A 19084-nucleotide genomic window follows, 5' to 3' on the forward strand; every position below is an offset into this window, starting at 1 on the left:
TGCCTTGAGGTTTAGTTCAGGAACCCATTCTTTTTTTTTTTATTTTTTGAAAGTTACTTTTATTTTTGCTAATGTTCTGTTACTTTTTACTTTTAGCAACTTTTAACAGCGTGAGTTTTGGTTAATGATAGCTTAATTTAAATATTTACAATGTGTATATATATGCATGTACATGTTAATTTTGCTTCATTATAGTCGGCGTTTGCCAGGTCTATAGGATAACTCTTTTTAAGCCTCCTTCTTCGCCTCCTTAGCAGGTTTCTAGCCAAGACGTTAGGGTGGTTGCGGAGCTTAAATATGTGACTTGCTGTTTGTTTGGTTGATAAGGTCTTCTACCATAGTAGCCTTAAGGTCCTTTGCAATGTCTCGTGATCGAATATACCATTCGGCTCCAGAGATTTTTCGCAAGATCTTGGCCTGCATGAAAGTGGAATAAGAATATATCATATATATCGTTTAAGCAAATATAGCTGGTTCGAAGTGCGGTTTGAACCAGCACCCTTATCTTAGGGTTCGGTTCGTGAGCCTGGCTTTTCACATTTTTTAATGTCCGTCTCACTGAAAATACCAGATTAACTACATAAATTCTTGAATAGTATGGCGACCCGAGACGACATTTCCGATCGATCTCAGAAGATATGACAACTAAAAACTTGAATGTTGAAATATATATTCTTGTTTATCAAACGCAGCAGGAACTTATCTTACTTTTAATATATCCTTCTATTATCTATAAATATGGATTTTGAAACTTGTTTTTCTTTTTGCATATCTCAAACAAAAAAAAACTTGGAATGCAGGTTTTTGTAATATATATAAAGACGGGGTTTCGGTAAATTCCACCCGCATATGTGGAAAAATCCCGAAAACGTTAGAGTGAAAGTTCTTTGCATACCATCCGATCGGCTTCAAAACCATTTTCAAAGCTGTTTGTGAGAATTTATTCTTCGATACCAACACTTGCTTCTTTACTCGATGCTCCTTAAACAAATTGTTAAATGGAAGTGGAGATCAAGATGGGAAGATTTCCATTTTTTACGGGCGTGTATTTAGTGGAAAGGTAATACCTAAAAATGTTTAGCACAACACCTTCCACGAGCAATGCCGGGCAATACCCGCTAGTATATTTATATACATGTATATAGATTTCACTTTTCTGGCTGTCTCCTCTTGATTACCCCATAATGGGACGAAATCCATCATTAAAGGTAGAATCTTGCACTTTAGCATGCACAAATTTTTCCTATATTTCAAATTGATCGGGCTATAAAAGCCGCAGCTATATATTCATGAAAACATTAGAGTACTTTTTATTGTTTCCTCTTGTCGAAAACATGAAATCTTACCACAGTCAAAACTACCCTTACGGACATCTCTAATATACGGACATCCATCTTGGGCGGGCTTTTTTTTAAACCCTTTTTTTTTTAATTTTCTCATACAGTTTAAATATATATTTTTAATAAATTGTAAAAAATATCTAAAAACGCGAGCCTCCAAAAAATTGGAAACTTCCGCGATTGAGCAAAAATTCAAATCATAAGCCGGAAATTGATTATATGAGCAGCGATATAGTTAATTTAATTAACGACAAAGATAACACAAATACCGCACTTAGGTTTATCTAAACGTTCTTTAAATACGTTCGAATATAACCTCAATTTAGCATAAATTCTAATATATTATTTCGCTGCATTCGAACACTTAACAAATATAGAAAGCAGGATAGACTTTTTGAAGAAAAACTACGGCCCGGAATGTTCTGCAGGTTAAGTAATTTCTGGTAGAATTTTAATCAACTTGTAGTAGAGGTAATAGAGATAAGCCATTTTCGAAATCACGAAGGATAAACTGAATCACTTTGCCTTCCCCTTTCTTCAGCCTCTTTTCTTCTTGGAAATTGGACAAATACTGAACTTACATTCTCAATCACAATTTCGCCTTGAATTTGAGTTATTTAATGTATTTTGCTATGTGAAACATCATAAGTAATATTTTTCGTATGAAAACTGATTACACAATACTTGTGCAAACGTAATATGTATCTACAGTTTTGATCTCTCTAATAGCCTGATTCCACTACACTTAAATTTATGTTATACTTACAAGCTGCACACTTTGCGATTCCATTAACAAGTGTTCGTTGTCTTTGTTGTCATGTGAATGGCAAAAAGTACCGTACTTGATTAAATAAACAGCTGATCGGTTTTGGCCATGTTTATATGTTAAAAACTGCCTTTGTTGCTTTAGCAGCTGTTTATCCTAATGATACTTGCATATTTTCATATCAAAACATTGATACGAAATTCGACAACTCATTGAAAAAACTATGAATTACTCGGTCGAATGTGAAAAATGTGTTTTCCTATGGGAAAACGTACAGGCAACATATTTCACATAAGCAAGAAATGTTAGATTTGCAAAACATGTAAGAAATGTCGACAGTGGAATGAGGCTACAACATGTCTATCAATATAATTTTCTTTTAACAAGTAAATGAGTAAATCCAGCCGCACCCGTTGCCCCTTCATTGGGAAGGCACTCCTTAGTCTCCGTTCTGCCACATTAATTAAAGATAATGAAAATGCCTAGAGGTTATATAGTTGCCGAAACGATTGCAGTAGCCGAAGTTTGAGTAGATGAGCTAATCTTGAAGCCCGAACATCTGATAATAAGCACCAATAGGCGGGGAAAGGGAACGATCGCCATTGTCGTGTCTCGCGCTTAGTCACGAGACAAATACTAGGTGCAACTGGCAGTGCAGAGTGCAAGCTGAGGCAGAGGCAGAGTGTGAGCCACTCGCTTTATGCGAACGCACTCATTCAGGAGCGTAAACGAATAGCGCGGCAAGTCGTTGAACTTTGCCAACGTTTTTGGGTTGTTTTTATTCGCAAGATTATCAATGCTTGGCTGCGTCTGTCTGTGTGAGTGTCTACTGTAAACAAATACAACAAATGCATATCTAATGCCCAAACTGAGCTGATACGATCCGCGACACAGAGCGGGAGACAGGCACAGAGAGAGAGAGAGAGATGGAAAGAGAGAGCCAGCTAGAGCAACAGTCGAGCAGAGGCAGAGGCGACAGCGTGAGCTGAAAGACATTACGTATACGCCGCATTTAGCGACGGCTTTTGTTATTTGCCTTTTTGAGAGCCACAGCGCGGTCAATGGACGGCGCGCTTATTAGGCCTTCAGAGGCGAACTGAGTGTATATCTGTGTGTGCATGTGTGTGTGTATGTGTGTGAGTGTGTGTGCGCGTCGGTGTCGGTAACCCAATGCAATCTACAACAATTAGAACAAACAGCAGCGGGTTCATTGCGATCGCATTGCGATCATTGCGTTTGTTGTCATTATCATTGTTATTGTTATTGTTGTTGTTGTTGAAGTTTTTTTTTTTTTGACGAGGTCATGCAATGGGTTAATGTTAACAGCTCATCAGCCGAGTAACTCTCAAATAGGAAGGGAAAAGCGAAGGCTATTTCAATTTGAGCTTTTAGTTTCTGTGTCGTTCTTACTGATCTTGAAAAGATCACCGAGTCGGTATATCTGGCATGAGCTGTATTTAAAAGAAATATAAATATTGAAAAAAGTGTTGAGTGCAGGCCGAAAAAGTGGCCAGATTTCATTCAAGCCGCTGGCGGCATCTCCCAAGACCGGGCGCAGCCAAACACAAAAGGTCAAAACAAGTGCCAAAAAGCCATGGCAAACAGCGCAATAAAAAAAAGCGTAAAAAACGTTAAAGAAAACTGAAAAAAATATGCGTATTCTGAAAAAATTGGCAACACAAGTGCGAGACAAGCACAATTAAAAAATTAAGTCGCCACGCATGAAAACAACATGACTGGAACGAAAAAACAAAAAAAAAAACAAAAAAATTGAGTTCAGCAAACAGACAACAGACATCACACAATAAGTACAAAGACGGGATAGCCTCAGTTGCATTCAAGAAAATATTATATAAATACAAAAAATCAGCAAAAATGGCACAAAAAACACGAAACCAATCGCAAGATGCATTTGCAATTCGCAACTAGTTCCGGACAGGGTCACACCGAGTGCTAAGCGGCTTGTGGGAGGAGTGGGGCGAGGGACAAAGCCAAATTCAAAAACAATCGCAAGATGCAATTGCAATTCGTAACTCGTGGTGAGGAGGGGTGGGGTGAGGTGGGTAAAGGTAAATTCAATTTCAATTTATTTTAGGCCTCGAATTAGGTTAGGCTCTAAACCCACACAGACACACACACACACACGCACACGCACACAAGTACAGTGCGCTGCGATGCGATAACCAATCCGCAATCGCCAATCGACATCAGCAGAAATTCAGAAACTGCAAATTGCGATTGCATACACACATACAAATGCATGCAGTATATATCTATATCTATATATACATATATATATATATATATATATATATGTGTGTGTGTGTGTGTGTATATATACATATGTATGTACACAAGCAGAAAACAGGGCCAAAGAATTTGGTGGGCTTTGTAAAATGCGAACAAAATGTGGGCTACAACTTTCAATTGGCGGCGATTTCAACAACCTCAAAAAAAAAAAGAAATAAAAAACAAAAAAAAAACAGAATACGAACAACGAAAAACGAAAGCCGAAAACGAAGCTGATAAACGCTTTGATATGCCCGTTGATCGTTGTATTCTATGTTTGTATATATACACATGCATATATACATATGTATGTACATACACATATGCCATGTCTCTTTCACACGCATACGCACGTCTTTGGCGTTTATGGGGCGCTGCTGCACACACACCAACACAGTGAAAGTCGTGCAACGCTGCAAGTGCGCCGCCTTCTTGTTGTTGCTGTTGCTGTTGTTGTTGTTGTTGTAGCGACGAATCTGCAATGAACTCAATTCGCCGCAGAGCAAAAGCAAACATTTTTAGCTGCAACTGTTCCTCTACAATAACAATACATGCAAATAAATAACTGTCAACAATGCATAGCAATTTTTTGTCTGTGTGCGTGTGTGCGCGTCAGGCGCAGCGGCCCCTAATTTTTGTAATTGTATTTTTAACATTTTGTATTAACATTTTGCCCAATTTCTGGCAGGAAAAAATAAATGTAAGTCCAAGAAAAAGGCCACAAAGCAGCAGCAAAGCATTTTCGTTTGTTCTCTCGCTTAATTTAATTTGTATTTCGCTTTAGTTTTTTTTTTTTTTTTGCTTTTTGCTTATGTCAAAAGAAAAACGGGGAGAGAAACAACCGCATGCGCTGGCGCTGCCCTGCGCAGCAAATTTTTGGCGACTGCGCTGCCTGCTGCTGTAATGTGCGCCGGCGGCGACGGTCGACGGTCGATGGCGACTGCAGTGACGCGTCGCTGATCGTCGTGCTTCGGTTTCGGGCTGACGTTGACGTTGCCGTCGACGACGACGTTCGCGTCGCTGCACTCCAATGGCAAATCGCAAGCCCAAAAAATGAAGGAAATATGTGTGTGCGTGTGTGTGTGTGGTGTGTGTGCATGTCTGTAAAAAAGTTGTATTTAAAAAAAAAAAGAGCAAACACAGGCGGTATATATGCACACACAGACACACACACAAAATGTCAGGGAATTCTCTGATTCAATTGGGCAGCACGCACACACACTCACACAGACACATACACGCACACGGCGGCGACGGCGGCAGCAGCAGAAGCAGCAGCAGCAGGGGCACACACACAAAGCAATATGAGCACATTTAACTGCATTTTTCGGAACTCAGTTGAGCTTTTTAATTCGATCGGTTCAGTTACTAAAGTTAGTTCAGCCAAAACGCACAATTTCAAATTCAAATCGAATTTCACTGTTAGCCGCTGGAAAAGTTCAGCCGCCGCAGCAGCAGCAGCAGCATCAATTGCGGATGCGAATGCGGATCAGTCATAGACAGACAGAGCGTAGATAGAGAACGTGCGTCAAGTGCAACAAGTGCAAGGATCAAAAGCTCAACAATTGCGCCTCTTCCTTTGTTTTGTTTTGTTTTGTTTTGATTTTTTTTACGTTCATTAACAACAAAAACCAAAAAAACAAAAAACCAAAAAAAAAAACCATTTTTGTCAATTTTTTAAAAAGTGTGCAAAAAATTCAAACAAAAAATCAAACTGATTAAACGAGTCCTCAAGCTTCAAGGATCTCGAGAACTGCTGAAAAAGACAGCGTCAAGAATACGAATTGTTCCATATTGAATTTTGAGTAAAGTGGAAGCAGAAGAAAAAGCTGCAGCTATTTCAAGTTCGCAAATGTCGCGCCATGTGAAAAATATAAATTAGTCGACTACAACAGGCCGCATTCTACGGCTACAGCTGCAGTTGCAACATCAGTTCCAGCTTCAGCTTCAGCTACAGCTCTAGGCGCAGCTTCAGCCGCAGCTTCCAGGTACGTCTTAATTCTATGCAGAGATTGCCCGAAATTGGGCCCAAAGAGACAGACAGAAGGAGCAGAGAATGTGCTCGAAAGCTGCAATTGCAGTCGCAGCCCGTTCAAGGAAGTGCTGCATTGGCACGCACACACGCGCACAACTGTGTTCGTGTATGTGTGTGTAGCTCTTTCGTACATTTGGCAGGCTGCAGGCTACCCCTTTCCCCAACAGCCCGCCCGCATGCACAAGAGAAGGACATTTGACTCATGCAATGCGGGAGAGCAAGTTTGAAAGAGAGAGACTGAGAGAGAGCGAGACAGAGAGAGCGAGAGAGAGAGAGAGTGGCGGCTGGCTGAACAAAGCGGCGAAGCAGGGAGCGCAATGCATACGATCGCAGCCTACGTCTGGCCCTCTGCTCTCAACGTCTCGCCTCAACTGAAGCGGGTACAACTTGAACTTCAGTTTCAGTTTTGACTCGCATTTGCGCTCTCTCAACTTTATTTTTTTCTTTTTGCAATTTTTTTTTGTGTGCCAATTTTCTGCATCGAACTAAGCAGGCGCTGGTGCTGTTGTGCGAGCGAGCACGCATGCGTTTGCCCTTCTCGTGCGCTCTTCGTCCCAGTTCCAGTGGCAGTTGCAGCAGTCCCAGTTCCAGACCCAGTAACAGTAACAGTCGCAGTCTCAGCCGCCGTCGCAGTCGCCGCCTCAGCTGCAGTTCCACTTCCAGCGCTTGATCATTAGCACTTTGAGTCACCGTTGCCCTTCGCTGGCGACACAGGCGAATTTTGAGTGCCTATGTGTGTATGCGAGTATATTAATGCATTGTGTGTGTGTGTGCGTGTGTGTGTGTGTGTGTGAGTGTATTAAGCATTTAGTAAGAGCAGTATTTCTCAAGCGCTTTGTAAGGCACACACATTTTGGCAAAGGGCGACAATGGACACAGCTCGATGAGGCAGGGTGGGCGGGATGGGGGGGGCAGGGTAGTCGATATGCAGGAAGTCGTTTCCACACACAGTAGCCCAACTACAGCAACAACAACAACAACCGTTCGGCTGTCGCTCGTGCGTTCGTGTTGTTTTCGTGTCGTTCGTGTCGTTTTCGTGTTGCCTTCGTTGCCTTTTTCTGCTGCTGCTGTTGCTGCTGCTGCTGCGCGACGGAGGATCTTTTGCGCACTTGCGATCGGGGCGTCGGGGCTTTGGCTTGGACAATGCCTGCAGTTTAGTATTCAGCGTCGCAGCGAACAAACGTCGTGCGGCAGCAGCTCGAAGTGCAGCAAGAAGGCGAAGAAGAAGCAGAAGAGCATTGCATTCAGTTTTGAGTTATATCCCGATTGCGGCAGGACGTTGTTTATTTTTGTGCGTTCCGTTGCGTTTTGTTTGCTACTGTCTTTTTTTTTTACCACATATTGTTGTTTTTCTTTGTGTTTTATTTTGTTTATTTTGTTGTTGATCGCAATCTCAACAGCATTTTGTTTAACTTGTGCACCGCAACACACCTCAGGACTTGCGTACAATTCAAAAGTCAGTCAAATATACATATACAAATACATGCACACATACATATACATATGTGTGTAGCTAGAAGATCGTTAAGCACCTCAGCCGCAATACCAAACTCAGGACTCCGGACAAAACATTTGAATTTACCGTTAACAGGTAAGCGACAAGTGACAAGTGCCAAAAACTAAGCTTAATGCCTGCACACCCACACTCATATGTATGCATACATGTACATGTGCGTGTATGTGTATGTGCATGTGCCCAGCAAATGATGCGGAACTTTCGCTTTTTCAATGCTAGCGGCAAATGCACTGGAAATAGAAATGGGATTATGCACGGGCAATTGCTGTATAAAGGGTGGGGCCGAGGGGGGGAATAGAGCATTAAGTCAAACGGTCGTCGGGGCAGACAGCCAAACACGGCACCGACAAATCCCGCTTGTGTACTATTTGTGCATGTGTTAGTTGGGGCGACCGAGACCCCAAAGCCCGAGACCCTGAACGCGAACTGCAGCCAACATAGACCGGTATACACACACACACACACACACACATGCACATGTACATGTACATGTGTGCATGCATGTGGCATGTCGCATGTGTGTATGCATACATAAAGGCATACGCATCCAGACGCGCACAGATGCACACGCAGACACTCGCACACTCATACACACACACACACACACACGCGCACACTTTTGCGCAAAGGTGACGTAATGGCAACTACTCCACTAACACATTTTTCTACATTCCTGTACCACATGCCCGGCACCCGGCACCCACCCGTCCGCCCCTCCGTCCATCCTTCGCCTATTCGCCAGAGCCAGCGGCGACGAAGTCGTGGAGATGGGAAAACCTGAATGAAAATTGCAGGCGAAGCATGCCTAGCATAAAGAGCGGGCCAGCGGGACATAGTTGAGCCAGACGCAACAGACAGACACAGACACACACACACACACACACAAACAAGCACACGCACACAGACAGACAGCGTACGTGCAGTTGTTGTTGTTGGGGCTTACGCTCTGCTTGTAGGATGATTCTAGGCAAATGGCTGTCGCTGTGGCTGTGGCTGCTGCGTAGAGGGCACTAGAAAGTCTGTGTGTGTGTGTGTGTCTGTGTGTGTGTGCATGTGAGAGTGTGTGCAAGTGCCCGACATTCAAGGTTGGCGGCGCACAACTTGTTTTCTTGTTATTGTTATTGCTGTTGTTGCTGTTATTGTTATGGTTCTTTATGTGTATTTCTGTGTGTGTGTGTGTGTGTGTGATTGTTGTAGCTTCAGTTACAACAAAGCAAAAGGCAAAAGCAATCACAAACGCAGTATGCACAACGCGGCAAAGCGTTCTGCGAGCCGCTGCGGCTGATTTCCAGGAACAACAACAACAACATCGACGACAGCAGCAGCTAAAAATGAGGGGCAAAAAAAAGCAAAATGAAAGAAAAAAAAATGTAACAGTAAAACTGAAGCCACAAGTCACAGCGGAAGCCTGCGTAAGGCTTCACTCGCTCTCCTATCTCTTTCTCTTTCCCTTTCTGTTCATCTTCTCGGTCACTATCGCAGTCGCAGCGCTGCCAGCGAAATTGAGCTGTTATTTACAGTTAATCAAAATGACAGAAGTCGGTCGCTGCCATCATTCTTTTTTCGTATGTATGTGGGTGTGTGTGCGTGTGTGCGTGTGTGTGCGAGTGTGTTCGTGAGTAATTAGACGAGGCCCTTTGCAAAGCCATCAACACTTCCGCTGGCCTTGAGGGACAATAAACAATAATAAACTATCAACTGGCTTCAATTGAAGGGCAGCAAAGGGGGCGACTGCGAAGACAGCCGGAATTGAGAAGCAGGGCAGAAACCGAGACCCGGACCGAGACCGGAGTCGTCGGTATGGTATCTTTGCCATACACTGCAGATGATGAGTCAGCAATAGGTACACACAAACACACACAAAGCATGCAGCCCATGCGTATGCATATGAGAAGTTCTAGCAAATTCTACGCACTTGCAGAGCACACACACATACGCATACGCGCGCACACACACATACGCACACGCACATTGATGATGACGGCGATGACGCTGCCATTCAAACCGCTCCAAGGCCGCATTCACGGGCCGGCGAGAATTGCAAAATGCAGCCAAACAGAAGAGATAGACAAGTGCGTGGGTCTGTGTCTGCGTCTGCGTCTGTGTCTGTGTCTGGGCCTGAGACTCCAGACTGCTGTCGACAGACGGTGGTGGGTGCGGGAAGGGGGCTGCATTTTGTCGCGGCTCTCGTTCTCGGAAACGGTTACTCCAAGGCCACATAACAAGCAACAGGGCGGACTGACAAACAGACCTTGCATAGGCCACTAAATGCGGCCAAAGGCGTTGCCATAGTCGAGATAACGAAACAAAAAAAGCAAAGCAAAAAAAAAATATGAAAATATGAAGCAAATATAAAAAAATAACTGTACCCGATAAGTCGTCAGCTCAGGCTCTGATACTCGTTGCCTTTTGTTCTGCACACTCACTCCCCCCTCCCCCTCCCACAACAACAACTCCAACTCCAACGAGAGCGAAAGCGAGAAGCAAGTTGCACTTTTTCCATTTTTTCTCCCCCTATTTATGCTCTCTCTTACTCACTCTCTCTCTCTCTCTCTCTCTCTCTCTCTCTCTCTCACTCTCTTTCTTTCTCTCTGTTGCGTCTGATTGCTTTTTCTCTTATTACTATTCTTAGTCTTTGCTCAGTCAGTCAGTCAGTCAGTTGGTCATTGGTGTCATGTGCATAGCTCACGCTGTCTCCTTCTTGGTCTTCTTTCTTTTCCATTCCTGGCCTATTCTTGTCTTGGTCTCAGTTTACATTGCCCGGGCTGGCAACTCTGGCGAGGGTATCTCCCCCACTCCCCACGTCTTTGCATGCATGTGCAGGCCAGCCACATGGGTTGTAATATGAGCTGAGTCTTATTAGTAACGGTAAATGCAGGTTTCTCATTGACCATGTGGCGTATACGTAACACATGCGTTCCCTCAAATTTGTTGTACGTACTAGAAAATGCGATTTTCAGACAGACAGACAGACATACAGTGGGAACTAGGGAGGGACGGACAGGAAGGCAAGTCAAGCAAGTCATCAAATGATCATTGAACTCGTTCACACTCAACATTGCATTGATCTCGCTCTCTCGCTCAGTGTCAATCAGAGGAGTAACGGCATTTGGCAGACTCAAAAAAAATGAAAAAAAAATAAAAAACAGCCCAAACGCAAGGCCCCAACCAAGAATAAGTCACATGGCAGTCAACCTGGGCATAAATACATTTTGTACATATGTAAGCATATATATATGTATGTACATACATATGTACATATGTGCAAAAATATGTATTAGCTATAGCTTTAGCTATAACTATAGATATAGAGCGAGCGAGCAAGCGAGGGAGAGAGAACCGGTCAAAGTCATCCACTCCATTCCATTCCCCTTCCCAATCTCCCACACACACACACACACACACACGACGATCGTAGTCGCTGTCGTAGTCTCAGTCGCATTCGCTGTCGCTGAGCCGAGCCGATTCATTTCCATTTCCCAGTGCCGAGTACGAGCGAGCGCATATTTTTGCTCAACACATTTTTATCTAATAACCTTGTGCAATGTTATTAAACCCAAAAAGTTTCTTAACCTCGCCGGCAGCAGAAGCGCAGCAGCAGCAGCAACGGCAGCGCAGCTGCGTCGAGCAGCTTTTGATGAGAAATGCTAATACGCGCGTACGATCTGCGTTTGTGTTCAAGCATGAGCGCATGCATGTGTATATGTATATATATATTACACACAAGCACACACACACACACGCATACACATGCAAACACTGAGCAAATAATCAACGACAACAACGCACAAAGCTTACGAAAAAATAGCGCGCTCACAAATACAAATGCAGCTGTGAATGCACACGAACAGCGACAGTTCGGTCGGTTGAAAGGGCAGTGGGGAAGGGGAAGGGGGAGTGGGACATGGCAAGGCAACTTGAGGCCTACTCTTAATGGGACTGCCCCTCAACGCTCGCCTTGTATATGTATATCTATGCACATGCGTGCATATACATATTTAATACGTACAAATATCAAAAGTGTATGTGTGTCAATTGAATACAATTCGTCTTGCGGCGAGTAGGAGTTTGCTTATTTGTGCAGAAATGCAGATACATACGGACATATGTACATATGTAGGATTCACGAATATGTAACACATATGTATGTATGTACATACATATGTACATACATACGGTTTCACCCAAATGGCGAACGCTTTGTAAATTGCAAGGCAAACAAGCAAATATAATACGAGGCATGTAATGCGAATTAAATTGTGCATAAGTATGTACATGCATCCATAGACGCGTGCATACATGCATGCATATGTACGTATGTGTGTCTCCGCACACAAACATGTATACTCAAGGACTGATGGGCAGAGGACGCGCGCGCGGCGAAGCGAGCGCGAGAGAGAAAGAGAGCGCGCGCATGAGCGAGACCAATGCGCAGCTTACTTTTGTTTTAGCTTTTACTCTCGCCCTGTGGAGCAGACACACACATGCACAGAAGGGAGAGCGCAGTGTTTTTTTCTTCTTCGGTTTTTTTTTTTTGGGTAGCTGTTTTGCAAAGCACTGCGTTGTAGGCTTTTGTTCATGCAAGCAAATCGTGCATATGTATGTGTGCGTATGCATACACACACACAACACATGCACATATAATTATTTTAAAATTAAATGCATTTTTACTCAGAGGCGAAATTTTGCCAGCTTTGCATTACTTTTGAAAGTGCCTTCTTGCGTTTTAGGCCACACGGCGACTGTTCCAACTGCTACGTCAGCAGAATAACAGTCCTTCGATTGGCACACAAAAATAAATAATTCCAGAAATGGGAATTAATATATCTTACATATATGCTTGTGTGTGTGTTTGTATGGTTAAATCACCTCAATATGGCCAGTTATCTGGCAGCACCATTTCTCATGTTTGTCTGCCAGATTCGCACGCTTGTGCAATTCGCAGTTCAATGCTCATTGGAGAAGCTCCACACGACGGGCCAATAACTGATTGTCGCAGTCGGCCAGTGGCGTCGGTTATCAGGGGGGGGATCGCACGATAATGGGCCGCACTTTGTTTTTGTTACACTTTTCACATGCGCGCACACAGCGCAAACGGGGTGGGGGGTGGGGTGGGCTGCTGATGCTTGCCGAGACGAGCCGTTGAACGAGTACGCGCAACGTCACGAGTTCAAAGCCCTCGCGACTGCGATGACAGCTACCCAAAATTGCCGCGCACAAATCACTTCCCCTTTCCTTATTTGATGCATGCATTCCGATACACTCGCATGCATGCATGTCCATGTGTGCATGCATTATACTTGGGCTAATCGGAGAGGGAGGGGTTACAAAACTATTGACACTATTTAACGGAAGGCGAACGAAACTAACGACAACCAAAGCCAAACGCGTCGCACTCTCAACTAAACGGCACTGGAAAATTTGCGACTCGATCTAGCTCTAGCCCAGAAACTATTTGCGCTCAAGAGTAGCAGCTGCTCAACTGTTAAACTTACATTGCTAGTTTTCTGTTGTTGTTGGCAGCGAGAGGCGCTAGATAAGCCAAAGCGAATGCCAAAAGCGCTCAAATAGAAACGCTCCAACTACAAAAACTAGTTGAGCGAGAGAAGAGCTTTTGAGTGAAAGCTACAGACGACAATAGTTGTGATCACAGCGGATCATGTTGTGCAGTTGTGTGTATTATCGAAAAAAAAGCTCTATCAAAAATTTGAATTTCTAGCGTTTGCTCTCTGTTGTATGCTCATACACAAATGTTCATGCATATGTGTGTGTGTGTGTGTGTGTGTGTGTGTGTGTATGTGTACCTGTGTAGCTTGCACACAAACTAACGATGAGTGTTTTTTTCGACTTTGGCATGGGGTAAACGACCGAATGTCCGACAGACGATGACTAGGTTAAGGTGAAGGTCAAATTAGCGCAAAATGCTAAAAACGACAACTAAGGCAGCCCGCAGTCGCTGCAGCCAACCGCGCCGCAGCGCTGCGACTGCGCCGCGCACCAACAATAGAAATCAACTTTGTCAGCGTTAAAGCGAGCGAGCGAGCAAGCTGGCAGCTAAAATAATAAAAACAACAAGAACAACAACAATAAAACAATAAGCGACTGAACAAAATAAACGAGAAGAAGAAATTGAAGCGTAGACAAACGTGACCACGCGCAGGCAAGAAGACACAGGAGTAGGAACACATATACACACGCAGTTAACATATGTATGTACATACATATGTACATGCATACATACGCATAGAAAGTTACGAACTCCAGACAAAAAGCTTGGCGAGCCGACAGACAGAAAGACGGACAGAGAGACAGACAGTTGCAGTTGTCTTTTATTTGTGTCTGAAGAGACGCCCGCATCTTGCCCCCCACCCCAGCGCCAGACTTGCGGCCAGTCATAGAACAGTCCAAGTCTGAGCTCATCCAGGCAGCCAGGCAGCTAGCCAGTTCCCAATTCTAATTTTGCGTGGTGTGTCTCTACATCCCGAAATACATATACATATGTATGTGCATACATCTATGCATATACATACATATACATATGTATGCAGATAGATATACGCCAACAAAGGAAACAAACAAACATACACACAGCAAAAACGTGCGGACGCCGAGTGTCTACCTCTGTGTTTGTGTTTGTGCTTGTGTGTTTCTGTGTTTGCGTCTGCGTCTGCGCCTGCGTCTCTTGCGCTGCGCTGCGCTATTTGAAAGTGTTTGTTGAACGCCACGCGTTCGCTTACACGCCATGCGCTCTCTCGCTCTCTGGCAGACCCACACACAACACACACACAGGGCAACAAAAGCGCGAGAAGCTTTTTCTGCAATCTAATGGCGCATCGGTCTCCGTTCTGTTTCCCTCGCGCTCACCACACACACAGACACACACACACACATCTACCGTCTCTATGGCTAGTGCGCGGACCAGGCAGCGGCAGCGGTAGCAGCAGAGCCGGAGCAGACGTTGAACGCATGACCTTGAACTTGGACTCAGTTTACGAGTTGAGAAATTGGGTTTTATTTTGAATTGTTTGCATGTCGCTGTCGCTGTTTGTTCTTGGTCTCTCTCTCTCTCTCTCTCTCTCTCTTTCTCTCTCTCTCTCTCTCTCTCTCTCTCTCCCGTACTCTCCCTCTCTCTATCTCTATCTCTCATAGACAACTTGGCCGTTTCTAATGGTCAGAACAAGCAGCTGGCACTTAAATAATCTATTCGACTCATTAATCACTCAACATTCTGCACAAATAGGCAAGCATGCAGTTCTATGCAATTGCATGTAACGGTATTCCTAGCCATGTTGTTGCTGTTATTGTTGTTGTTGTTGTTGTTGTTCCCACAGCTGGCATCTGTCTAGCCTTTGTCTAGCCCACTAGCACACACACACACTCACACGTACAGGCGCACACACTCGCACTATGCCCCGCATACATGTGCAGACAAAGCTTTCCCAGTCCACGCTGTATTTGTAATGGTCGTCGTCATCGTCGTCGTCATCGTCATCGTCGTCGTCGCCGTCGTCTCTCGTTCTAGTTTTTACATAAAACTTTCGCTTTCGCCGCTGTGGCTGGGCTGACTATGTATGCATGTGTGTGTGCGTGAGTGTGTCTGCCGGCTTGTGTGTGTGTGTGTTTTATTTGTATGCGGACGTTAGATTTTACATTTGACCGGCATTATGTGTATGGCAATGGCAATGGCAGTGGGAATGGGAATGGTAAATGGCGGAATGAGAGAAGGAAGGTGGGATGTGAATTGTAGGCACAGGGTGTCTGTGTTGATTCTTGCCACTTGCCACTTGCTACTCTGCGCTTCCATCTGTCGGCAACAAGTGGCGATGTGTTTGTGTCTAGCTCCACGTCTATGTCTATGTCCGTGTCTGTGTGTGCGTCCGTGTCTCTGTCTGTGGGTAGGACTGACCTTGTTCAATGAACGCTCTGTAAACAATCGGCTGCCCTGTTCTCTGTGCTCCCCCCTCCTGCTACTTATCTGCGCGAAGTGGAATTCGCGTTGCTAAGCGCCTGGCGAACAGAGCCAACTGATAGAGAACTACTAGAGGAGACTTGGGGCCATGTCTGTGTGTGTGTGTATATATATATATATTAATATATATGTGTGTGTGTGTTTGTGTATGCACACACAACTAACGCAGTCGAAGCTAACCTTGAAAATAGCAAACGCCGCACACATGGCGAACAGGCCAAGCGAAACAGAAATAAAGAGCACACGAAAATGCAGCAAATATGACATGGGCGACTGATAGATACCCTATACACACGTACACATGCATATGTTAAATGTACATGAATAAAAAAGGCAAAAGGATATTGGGAGTTCCCGAAAATATAGTCTAAGTGTATGCTTAATTATGTATATGTACATTTGTACATAAATATAGATGTACATATGTACATCTACACATTTTTTAGAGCATTTTAAGGAAAATGACTAGTTGCTAGACTATAGTAACAGCATATCAGTTAATAATAAAAGAATTTAAAAATAATAAAATAAAAGAATTAAAAAAATGAAAGAAATTGGCGTGGAGGCAGGCACAAATGCAGAAAATAAACCAGTACGATAACTAACCAATACACATAAAATGCGTGAAGAGTACACACACAAATACACACATGCATCTATTGTGAATCGAATAGAAATAAGTTTTAGTTTCCAACCGAACAAACTACTTCTCTATCTAATCTCATTTGTTTGGCGTTGCTGCTGCTGCTTTTTCTTCGCGCATTCAAGCAAATAATTGCTTTGTTCAACTATATACACACACGCACACGCATACGACGGCAAACAAAATTGCAAAAAATGAGCAAAAAAAAAACTGCAATGCCAAAAAGCGCGCAGAACAAAAACAAAAAAGAATAAAAAAAAAAAACGTTTTCTAGAACTATTTTAAAAGCTGTTCGTCAGCAGCGACTGCGTCTGCAGCAGCGCCACCAGCAGCGGCAGCGGCATCGGCGTTGACGGCAACGTCGTCGCCTGCTCTCACTCTGTCCCTCTCTCCCTCACACCCTCACGCGCAGCCGGCTAGCGGCTCGCGGGAGAGTGCGCGGCGAAATGCGCCAAACAAAATTTAATAATAATACAGCAACAACAAATACATCGCAAAAAATGTAGTATTTAGCCTTGAAAGTTCGTAAACACTACGAATTGTGAATGCGAGCGAAGATCTCTTATATACATATATATATTGTTTTTTTTTTGCACAAAAAGTCACATCAGAATTGAAAATAAAAATCAAATTCATTTCGAACTTGAACGAAATAAAACGACAGATCGAAGAATCCCAATCGAAGAGAGTCCAACAAAGCTGACGAACACATATTTACTTATGTAAACAATACATCAATACATGCACACATACATACATACTAGTTGCGAATGCCAACTAGATTCAGCTTAGTGCAGCTGCGTGTATTTTTGTTTACAGCCGAAAGTTTCGAGTTCGAATTCGAACAAATAACAAGGCGCAAATATACGAACGTATTGTACTGTAAATTTGAATGTGAGCCGAAATATAAGACCACATTTTATGTTCTAAATTCCAATATTCTATAACTGAGCAGCTGCTAGGCGTCGGTCACGGTCACACGCTCCCCCTGTCACCCCTGTCACCCACTGCACCCCTCTCCACAAAGAGTGTGGTGCTGTTATTTTCAACTTTTTTTTTTTTGTTTTTTTGTTATTATGCATATACATTTTGTGTATAATTTTTTGGCTTGCATTAGAAACCTGAGCTTTTCCCACCGGCTGGCCCACCGGGGCTCCACTTCAAATGAATTTGCGGATGCTTTCGCTGCAATTACAATTGTAACGGGATAGCTGCCGGCAGGCAAACGGAGGCGCTAGTTGCGCCCGGTGGCAGGTGGAACTTCTTGCCCGTCATGGTAATTAGAGGCGATCCACACACACACACACATACGCACTCACACACACGAGTCGAGTGCAAGTTGAAAGTGTCAAAGTTGTCGAGTGGTTAATCTCTCGGCCTGTTAGTTTTTTATATATGTATCTCTTTTCTCTATCTCTATATATAAAACTGTTTGTCCTGACTGAGTGACTGACTGACTGACTGACTGACTGACTGACTGACTGACTGACTGACTAACTGATTGGTGATCAACGCACAGCTCAAACCGTAAGAGCTAGAAAGCTGAAATTTTCACTGTAGTTGCCTTATGTGATAAAGGTGCACGTTAAGACGGGGTTTCGGGAAATGCCACCCGCAAGTACTTTTTGGAAAATCCATCCCTTCTTGGTGGAAATGGGTGTCAAAGATTTGGTGGGTGACGTTTCGCGCTTAAATTGATTTCCAAAGCTCCATAAGAAAAATCAATTGAGACCTGTTGTACATTTTTGGCAGGATCAAAGCATCCTCGGTAAAAAGTGCAATTCTAAGATTTTCTTGATTATATTTTAATTTATTTCCGATTTGCTTCAAAATTAATTTTATGGCTATACATAAGAATTGATTGAAATTCCATCCGCAACAGTGGTAAATTGGAGGAAAAGCTGTTTATTTACCGTCCGATCAGTTTCAAAATCATTTTCAAAGTTTTTTTGAGAACACTTATTTTATATGTGCTGCGGGCAAGGCCGGGCTATACCCGCTATTATATGTATATTTGCCTATCCAATTTGTCGCTATTAGTCAGCGTTCGCGTTGGCGTCGCAGTTGCTGCGTCGCCGACCGCAACGGAGTTTTGTTCTATGCACAAAAGTCACAGCTACACACACATGTGCATACAGACAAGCACTATAAACTAATCGCGAGCGTGAGAGAGAGAGAGAGCGAGAGAGAGAGAGAGAGAGAGAGAGAGAGAGAGAAAGAGAGAGAGAGAGAGGGAGAGAGAGACAGAGCAAGAGAGGGTGAGAGATCGAGAGTCACAAATTTAATACTGGACTGTGCCAAAACTTTATTTGGCACATGCATGTGTGTGTCTGTGTGTGAGTGCGTCGCTACTGCAGCGGCACTGTGTGTGTGTGTGTGTGTGTGTGTGTGTGTGCGAGTGTCAGTGTATACATGTGTGCGTATGTGTATGTCTGCGCTCGGTCTGGTCCGTCGTGGTGGTGGGAATTGAAAGCACAACACACATTCTAATACTCAAGTTCAGGTTCAATTCACTGTGCTCCCCCC

The 19084-nt window shown here is 43.7% G+C and overlaps 1 long non-coding RNA gene across 1 annotated transcript in view; it reads right to left on the reverse strand.

The window, feature by feature from the left end:
* Positions 1-13327, reverse strand: part of LOC115768696 — an 84087-nt gene extending 70760 nt beyond the window's left edge. The window contains exon 1 of the long non-coding RNA XR_004018592.1: positions 12816-13327. This is a non-coding gene — a long non-coding RNA (uncharacterized LOC115768696). The remainder of the gene's footprint in view (positions 1-12815) is intronic.
* Positions 13328-19084: the final 5757 nt, after the last annotated feature.

The sequence above is a fragment of the Drosophila novamexicana genome, unplaced genomic scaffold (assembly GCF_003285875.2).
Source record: "Drosophila novamexicana strain 15010-1031.04,08,12 unplaced genomic scaffold, DnovRS2.1 tig00001953-arrow-arrow-pilon, whole genome shotgun sequence".
Lineage (NCBI taxonomy): Eukaryota > Metazoa > Arthropoda > Insecta > Diptera > Drosophilidae > Drosophila > Drosophila novamexicana.